Genomic DNA, 10,551 nt, shown 5'->3' on the forward strand with positions numbered 1-10,551 from the left:
CATTCCTTGCAAAGAATTCACACATTCAATAAAACCATCCATCTCGTCATCATAAAGCACTAACCAACCTTCCCCCCTCCGAACTCATAATTTTCCTTTGGATACATGTATAATGGATATAACAGGAATGTCCGCAAATATATACACAACAAGATCACTATCTTCACACCGACAAAAGTCGCCAAACGCAAACGCATTAAACTAAGATATACTTTACCCATCACATTTAATCATTGCTCATTTTTGCATAGGGCTAAGAACTGCCCTCATCACCGCATAAGGCTAAACATTGTTTTTCCGTATATGAGATAAAGCAATGGCTCCCTTGCTTGCATGAGGCTAAGCACTGCCTCCGTTATTGCATAAGGCTAAGCATTGCATTTCCCTGCATGAGACTAAGCATAAGGCTAAGCATTGCGTTTCCCTGCATGAGACTAAGCACTGTCTCCATTCCTTGCATGAGGCTAGTCACCGCCTCCATGATTGCATGAGACTAAACACCATCCTTCATACAAAAAAAGGCTAAGCGCTACCTTTCATTGCATGAGCGTAAGCACTATCTCCATTCCTTGCATGAAGCTAAGCGCTGCCTCCATTATTACATTAGTCTAAGCATCGCCTTTCTTGCATGAGACTAATCTCCATCTCCATTCCTCGCATGAGGCAAAGCACTGCCTCTATTATTGCTTTAGGCTAAGAATTGCCTTTCCTGCATGAGATAAAGCATTGTCTTTGCTCCTTGCATAGGGTTAAACACTGCCCTCACCATAGCACGAGGCTGCGCATTGCCTTCATTATTGCACAAGGCTAAGCATTGCCTTTCCTTGCATGAGTCTAAGCATTGTCTCCACTCTTTGCATTGGGCTAAGAATCGCCCTCATTTCATACAATACTAAGCCTTGTCTCGTCTCGTTCTCGCATATTGCTAAGCACCACCTGTTTCCTCTATCAAATGATTGACATGTTGTCCGAAGGCACCATAGTCTGAGGGCATAATCCTCATAGCCCGAAGACATCATGCCATGGCCATAGGATCTTTCAAAACTGCATTTCATTATTCAAAGGCGTCATAGTCCAGAGGCACCATCCTCATGGCCCGAGGACACCATTTCATGGAGAATCCCCTATCATACGCTTCATGGCCCAGGATGTCACAGTCTAAGGGCATCATCCTCATCGTCCAAAGACATCCGTAACAAAAAGTAGTGATTCTCGCTCCGGTTTCTGTTCACAATGTTCACATCCTTTGATCACCTCAAACGTAACTGATAATCAGTAATTGATTAACCTTTGTTCTATAACCGTTCAAATATATATCTTGTACATCCGTCACACTCAATTTGAATTCATAGACCCACCTGAAATCATCCATTACTCACGATACTATCACATCCAAAAGATCCTTTTTCGAACCACACGACCAATCTTAGAACAACTCCATCAGTTTCGTTCGTCGTTGGATCCAGAACTACACACGACTAATTTTCCGTAACACCAGGGATATTAGGCAACTCAATAACCAGGGTTCAACCACATGTTTTATTCAAAACATATCATTTCTCACTCACTTCGGACAAAATTGGTCATTTTTTCTTTACCTGACAACTCTTTCATCATTATCGGGTAAAGAGGGGCAGCTGTTGATACCCAATTTTGCCCTCATATTTTTATAAATGTCATATATGCTTTTAAAATATCATTTTTGCATCATTACTCAAATTAAAATAGTCATATGAGAATTTTCTATAATTTGCCATAAATTATTAAGCTTCAAAATTGATTTTCTTGCATTTACATTATTTAAATATATATTAATTACCCCTTTAAATTATTGTTTTGATGACTTAATCATCAAAATTTATTATTTGCATCCACATACGTGTTTCATAATATTTGTACTGCATCTATATAATTACATTTGTATTTTTAGCTATTCACATAATTTTTGTAAATAATAGCCTATATTCTATAAATAATTGGATTTATTATATTAGATATGCCAAAATAGCATTATATATTTGTATAATTCTGAGTTATTAGTTTTAAGCATTTTATTTCATCAATAATAATTTATTATTATAATTAGACATTTTAATAATTTGGTTTTAATTAAGTTTAAGCATTTTAAAATGTGGCCCAAATCAGGCAATTTATAGACCAAATTAGCGGCCCAAACACCCACACCTCAGCCCAATAAGCCCCAAATACTAATCCAAACGAACCCTGTGACTAACCCAGTCGCGACCCACTTGAAACGACATGCCCCGCCTATTCTTTAATCCAGACCGCTGATCTCTCCATATTAACGGTCCACGATAACCCCACCCTTTTAATTACATCTGCCCCAAAACCCTATCCCCATTCTTTAGGGAAAACCACCTTTGAACCCTATATACTCCCTTCTCCTCTCAAACTCTAATAGTAGCCTTCTCTATCCCGCCCCCCCTACCAATTCCAGTTCTAATAGGGAATCTCTCCATGATTTTCCTTTCATATATGCTCGATCTCTCCGTTATTTACATGTTTCTGCTATCACATAATACTTGCCTATCTTTGGTAAGTATACGATCCCAAATCAAGCACAATCATCTCCAGACCTTTGAGACTTAGACGGTAATTCGTCAATATAAACTCACTACCAGGTTATATGGGTCCGATTTACCAAGATCCTTAACCAATATTTGATTTCCGTCGAACTAGGGTTTGAATGTGATATTCTTTCCTTACGTCACCCTGTTCTTCTTTACCAGTTCTATTACTAATTGAATGTGATATTCTTTCCTTATTTGTGATTGATTAATTATTTTCCATGTTTGCTTGTTCGATTTCTACCACTACATAACCCCTGCCCAATTTCCCTAAGACAGACCTTAATCACCTTAAGAACTATTCTCTCACTCTTACTTATTCTATACTATTCTGAAATTGAGCTCTTGATCGGCTAAAAGCCAAGGCCATCGGATTTTGTTCACCTTCTTCTAGTGCAAACACTACTCGGGGGCTATTTCGAGGCTCCTGTGAACTCTGAAGCATTGGGGAGTTGGGGTTTTACCGGTCTTCAATAATCATAGCTATTTTTGAGATTTTTGAGTTCTTCGTCCTTTGTTTAGTTTGTTTGCAACTGGTTATTACCCTATACTCTCGTAATTTTCTTACTTTCTGATTGTGTGCATTTATCTGGGTGTTTTATATCATGCTATATCAAACCTGCTCTAATTTTGACGTTTGCTAAGTGATACATGATGTTACTAGGCATGCAACTAAACTTGACTAATGTTCATCGAATGCTATTTGGATTTCTAGGAAGTTATGTCTGTCTAGAAGTGTTTTTCTTCTTGTTGAATCCCTTACACATCACATGTTGTCCTGCTGAAACAATGGGATGACATTATATGAATACTTAGCCTAACATGATTTTCCTTGACCTTATTAGCCTCAATGCCTGCCTATTGTAGATAACCAAGTTGCTTGAATATTTGTGTCACGACCCAAAATCTCACATGTCGCGATAACGCCTATCTCAATACTAGGCAAGCGAAAGAAATCTCACAAATACAAATATAACACTCCCAAAACACGGTACCACTGAGTACATAAGGATCTAATATGAATACAAAATCTGACGGATAAAAATCATTGTCTGAAAATATAGAACAATATAAGAATTAAACAGGATAGGAATCGAGTCTGCGGATGTCAAACAACTACCTTGATAGTCCCCAATAGAATTAACTTTGAAATCTAGCAGCTGCCGTATCCGAGAGCACCTGGATCTGCACACAAGGTGCAGCGTGTATCATGAGTATAACAAACTCAATAAGTAACAAAACTAACCTCTGGGCTGAAAGTAGTGACTAGCTCTGCAGGTACAGTCCAATATGAAAAATGGTACAACAATGTAGGCATGCTTTAAAGTTTAACAGTTAAACTCAGTACAAGTGAAACAGATCAATACTACATGATATGAGGAATACGACATCTCAGTAGAAAGACCTCAAGTAAATACTGGTCATAATTATTCGGTCGCTAGATACTGTTTATGGCCAATCCAGCCCAGGGGTGTTCCAACCTGTATATATATATATACACATTGACTGAGAGTCAGTCACTCCATACCGTATAAGGCCGATCCAGCCCTGTGGTAATTTATCCCCAAATATAAATAATACGGACAAAATCCATGTCCAGGTAAATTTATTAAAATACAAATAAGTAAGGCAAGTCCATGCCCTGGGAAAAATCCATCCCGAATATATATATAATCAGTAAGTAAGGCAAGTCCACGCCCTGAGAAGTCCATCCCAAATGTATGTCATCATTTACGCTCACTGGGGGTGTGTATAGACTCCTGAGGGGATCCTTCAGCCCAAGCGTTATATAAAGCCTTTATGGCCTACTACAAGCGGGCAGTCCCGATCCGTATAATAAAAAAGCCTATAAAGGCTGCTGCAGGCGGGCAACCTAGATCTATAAAATAGCAAAGCCAATAAGGCCTGCTGCAAGAGGGAAGCCCCGATCCAGAACAATAATAATGTATAAAGCCATTCTGGCCTGCTGCAGTCAAGCAACCCCGATCCATTTAATAATAACATATATAAAGCCAGTATGGCCTACTGCGGCGCGCAACTCGATCCCATAAATATTCTCACAGTGGACGTATATGACTGAGTGAGAAATGTACATTTTTAAAATAATTAATTCAACAGCAACACGACCCCATGGGTCCTAAAATATCGGCACGTAGCCTACACACGATCTTTAATAAAAGCCTCAGCTCAATTTCTCTAACATGTTAAGATAATAACATTATTCTTTAATGTTTACAACTTCAAAGGATTTATTCAAGTCACAATTTCTATGGTGCACGTCCACACGCTCGTCAACTATCGTGTGTGTGACCTCCAAACAGTTTGTATAACACAAATTCGGGGATTCATACCCTCAGAACCAAGTTTAGAAGTGTTACTTACCTGAAACCGTGTAATTCTTTACTGCGGTATGCCTTTTCCTCCTGAATTGGCCTTCAAACGCCCCGAATCTAGCCATAAATAATTTGATTAATTCAATAAAATTTATTGGAATTAATTCCATAAGAAAATGCAAGTTTTCCGCAAAAATCTGAAATTACACTCCAAAAATCATCCATGTGGCCCATGTCTCAGAACCCGACAAAAGTTACAAAATCGGAAAGTCCATTAAACCACGAGTCTAACCATACCAACAAGTCCTAAAATATTATATGAACTTAGTCGAACCCTCAAATCACCTCAAACAATGCAAAAACCAATCAAATCAAGTACGATCGACCTCAGATTTTGCACACAAGTCGTAAATGACATAACAGAGGTACTCAAATTTTCAGAATCGTATTCCGACCCCGATATCAAAAAGTCAACCCCCGGTCAAACTTACCAAAAATTCAACTTTCGGCATTTCAAGCCTAATTCCACTATGGACCTCCAAATAATTTTCCGAACATGCTCCTAAGTCCAAAATCACCATACGGAGCTATTGAAATCATCAATACTCTATTCCGGGGTCGTTTACACATAAGTCACCATCCGGTCAACTATTTGAACTTAAGCTTCCAACATGAAATTTATTCTTCCAATATAACTCTGAAATACTTTAAAACCTAAACCGACAATTCACACAAGTCATAATACCTCTTAGGAAGTTATTCAAGACTTCAAATAGTTGAAAGGAGCATAAATGCTCATAACGACCGGTCGGGTCGTTACAATCTCCCCCACTTAAACATACGTTTGTCCTCGAACGTGCCAAGAGTTGTTGCTAAGCCTTTAAATCATTGTTCCTCCTTACCATGCACATACCTGGGGTGATCCCACGTCACCCTATTATATCTAGGTCTGACAACATAACACAACTGAAAATAATTAATTTAACCTTAGCCCAAAACTTGGAGCCCAATTTCTAACACCCAGAATTCTTTCCAAGATCTAAATCTCACACACTGTATAAGTCTGAACAAGCTGTATCAAGCCATAGCTATAACCCTAGATATAATCAAATTACATACTACACAACTCACATGCTCGCATCACCATTCCCGACTCATTCAACATAACCTCATTCCAAAACCTTTATACACTGCCAATGATGAAACAAATAATCAAAAACTCATAACCACTCATCAGATCAACTAGCCATGGAGCTCTCTCGCCCCAACCAGAACCATAATCCTCTCGAATATACCATAATCAAGCCTAATAGTACCCATTCTAGGTCTAATGACCTTATATTATTAAACACAACTATCCCACAGACATGCCACATCAATATAACTCCAGCCACCACTGCGCAATTCGTGTACCCAAATACGGGAGATGTCTCAAGGAAGATATCCATATTGCAAGTTCAACAAGCACCACTACAGCTGTAATTCTATAAGCTCATTATATATAGTAGAACCAAGACACACAAATTTAATAACAGTAACCAGCTCTTCTAGAGCTCACATTAACATCACTCGCACGGACAACTCACGTGCTATAGTATCAATATCTGGACCCTCACGGACAACTCACGTGCCAATAAAATAAATGTCTAGACCTGCACGGACAACTCGCATGCCAAAAATATCAGTACATGGATCCGCACGGACAACGCACGTGCTAATAACATAATCCGCCTGGCATGGTCACAGGCCTCTAATCCAAGCATCTCATATAGGAGCAATCAAATAAGTACACATGAACCATCGTAACTGATCACAACTCCAGCACTCGCATGGCTATCACATCCTTCATGCACGATCATCTCACTAGGAATATTTCCATAATTCCTTCGTGCCACATATCAATAACTCGTATATTAGTAGTCTATTAACTAGGTGAGTATCGAAATACCGATGACATACGAAAGTCAGAACATAATGTGCCTTTTGAAATGTGCCCCCTTCTCAGGGATTACCGCACAGTTATAACATTCATCTAAATATCTAAAACTGACCATGTTGTCCAACATTCGTTATCTTCTCTTCAAGACTGAACTGTCATGTCATGACCCAACTGGAGGGTCATGACTAGCACCCGGGCCATACTTGCCGAGCACCAACGTACATTTTATCTAACCTTTCTTATTATCTTTAAGGGCTGACAAGACCAATATAAATGAAAGACATGGATCATGAACATCCAACAATGAAAGATAATGTCATGAACATACGTAACATGGGACGACAAGACTGTCAAGAAACTATATATAAGGTACGAGCTACCATGGTGCCATGAAAGACTATACAACAAAAATCAGCCGACAAGGCATTCCAAACCATACATGAGTCGACACCTGTCTATGAGCCTCTAAAAGAACATAAGTGCTACAACATTGCCGGAACAGGGCCCCGACATACCCATAATGTCGATAACAAAAATGCATACCAAGACCACGGCAAGTCCGGAGAAAGGATCTTGCCAATAACGCTGAACCGGATAGCCTACTGTGATGGGGGAGCTGCGTCTACCCATCTATCAGGACCTGCAGCACGACATGCAGCGTCCACAAATAAAAAGGACGTCAGTACGAATAAAGTACTGAGTATGTAAGGCAGAATAGCATAAGTAAGAACAATAATGTAAACAGTGATAGGGAATATACAACCTGTGACATCTGGGTACCTCTGAGGGCTACTGACATGAAATACATGATACATACATATATATATATATATACGTAAACGTTTAAAACATATGCCTTTGTGGGCATCATCATCATCATATCGTACCCGGCCATAATAGGCTCGGTAAAACGTACCCGGCCATCATAGGGCTCGGTAGAATCGTACCCGGCCACGTGGAGCTCGGTAAAACCCAACTGATCAGTGGTTGCACAATAGGTGCCATACCCGGCCGACTATAGCGCGGCTCGGTAGAGTAAAATAGATACATATATATGATGCATGCTGGACTCGTTGGAATCATAATTTGAACCTTTCGGAGTGACGTAAGGTCGGTATCCTTCGTACACGTTATTAGGATTAACTCTTCATCAAGAATCTTATAAGAATCAGGAACTACCAACAACATTGATAATATAAGAATAAGAGAAGTAACATCAATATCAATCGTTTCATAAGAAGGGCAGCAATGTAAGTACTGCTAGCTTCTAAGAGTAGAGTATCTTTGGGAGCTCGTTCATTACATTATGTACAATTGGAGTCGTGCAAAAGAATGAAGGGTATTGCCTCACATACCTTGTATATACTGCCCAACCTCAAGCTATGCAAATGTCACGATTCCTTAGTCTACAATAAGAGAAATGACACTATCATTATCGTTTAAGCATCGTAACTATTATGTATCGACCGCAACCTATTTTACGATGAAACGGACAGCATCTCCCCTATTTATATGACTTCCCAAAAGTCAATACAATCACCAAACAGCCCAAACAACATCATTAATAATCATATTGAGTCTCCAAAACAGTCCACCAACTAACAACATTACTACCAAGCCTTTCGATATATATTTCACAAGTTCTAGCATCAACGACTTAGCCACAACTTGGATAATCTTAAATATATATAGAGTAAGAGGTTCATTACCTTTAAACAGAAAGAACAACTCCAATTTGACCTTAATTTTCCTCGAAATATCCCTTCAATTCTGCCACAAGAACAAGGAAGCGAAACTAGCAATTAATTCGGGTTTTTCGGCACTAGAATTACTTTAGAAGACTTGAAATCACCTAGGGTTGATATTAAAAACTTGAAGGTGTATTTACAGAACATAAAGCACTTAAAAAAACCTCCCACACGAGCTGGAACAACACAAAAATCAGCAACAACAAGAAAAACAAGAAACTTACTAGCACCACGGGATTCCCGACATTTGATTTGTGTTGTTTGCCCTTTGTTTGGGTCTTGGATCATGAGAGAACCTTGAGAGAATGTTTTTAGGGTTATAAGGTCTGAATATACTGAAAAATAATGACTTAAAACGGGGTTGAGTTATCTTATATATGTCCAAATGTCTTAAACCGCCTTTGTGGGCCCCATAGAGAGCAGCTTGGCGCACTCTCGCAAAAACGCGAATATCTCTCAATTCCGAGATCGTATCGACGAACGGTTTAATGCGTTGGAAACTAGACTCATAGATCTTCAATTTGATAGGTAGATCACCCCATAATTCCAAGCATATTGGGAGTAAAATGCAGTAACATTTGACCTAAAGTTTAAGTAAAATTATAAACCTAAGTTGCGACAACTTTTATCGACTTTTATTTCATAACTCGCTTGACTTCAAGACTTATGATGCGGATATTATATGATTCAAATACATTAAAACAAGACCTCTTGGGACAGTTAATCACCTCTAGTGTTATCCGAAAATACGGGTTACAACATCCTTGATTAGCTTAACTTCAAATACTTGTTAACCACTCTTATACACCCTTGTATCGTTTAAGACCAATAGGATTAACTTATTATCATCTCAAAGATAATCTCTTCTTGGATTTACGTCGACTACCTTACGGCGTGATCTATGATATGCGAATTTGGGTTGTAACATCCTCTCCCCCTTAGGAACATTCGTCCTCGAATGTAAGGGTTTATGGGGTGTCTAACTCATCGTGGATTCCGACGGAGATTTCCGGCTGAGTTTCCCTTATAAAATGGACACTAGCCAAACTTGCAAGCAGTTAAACCCAACCTATGGCCATACAAGACTATACAAAGCATTATGGATATGTACATTATCTGCATATCACCATTTTGTATTAAAAAAAAGAGTATTCACAAGCTATTGCTTATCTCATAGAGCCGTTTCACCTTATAATGCATCCTTCTTTCCCCCGGCATCCTCGTTATCTTCACTCTGGAATAGGTAAGGGTATTTAGACTTCATCTCCTTTTCTGCTTCCCATGTCATTTCTTCTATATTCTTGTTCCTCCATAATACTTTCACGGAAGCTACATCCTTTGTTCTCAGCTTGCGGACTTGTCGATCTAATATAGCCACTGGCACTTCATCATATGATAGATCCTTTGTAACTTGTACATCTTTGATAGGGATGACCCGAGAAGGGTCTCCAATACATTTCCTCAACATAGATACATGGAATACCGGGTGGACAAATTCCAATTCAGATGGCAATTCTAACTCGTAAGCAACCTGTCCAATTCGTCGAAGAATTTTGTACGGCCCAATATACCGCGGACTCAACTTACCCTTCTTCCCAAAACGCATAACACCCTTCATCGGCGAGATCTTCAGGAAAACCCAATCACCAACCTTAAATTCCAGATCACGACGTCGGACGTCGGAATAAGACTTTTGCCTGCTTTGTGCCGTCCTCAGTCGCTCTTGTATCACTTTCACCTTCTCAATGGCTTGGTGAATCAAATCTGGCCCATATAATTCTGTCTCACCGACTTCGAACCATCCAACTGGTGATCTACATCTCCTCCCGTACAGTGCCTCATACGGGGCCATTTTAATACTGGAATGATAGCTATTATTGTAGGCAAATTCTATAAGTGCCAGATGGTCATCCCAATTCCCCTTGAAATCTAGAACACATGCT

This window comes from Nicotiana tomentosiformis, chromosome 6, assembly GCF_000390325.3.
Source record: "Nicotiana tomentosiformis chromosome 6, ASM39032v3, whole genome shotgun sequence".
NCBI classification, from domain to species: domain Eukaryota; kingdom Viridiplantae; phylum Streptophyta; class Magnoliopsida; order Solanales; family Solanaceae; genus Nicotiana; species Nicotiana tomentosiformis.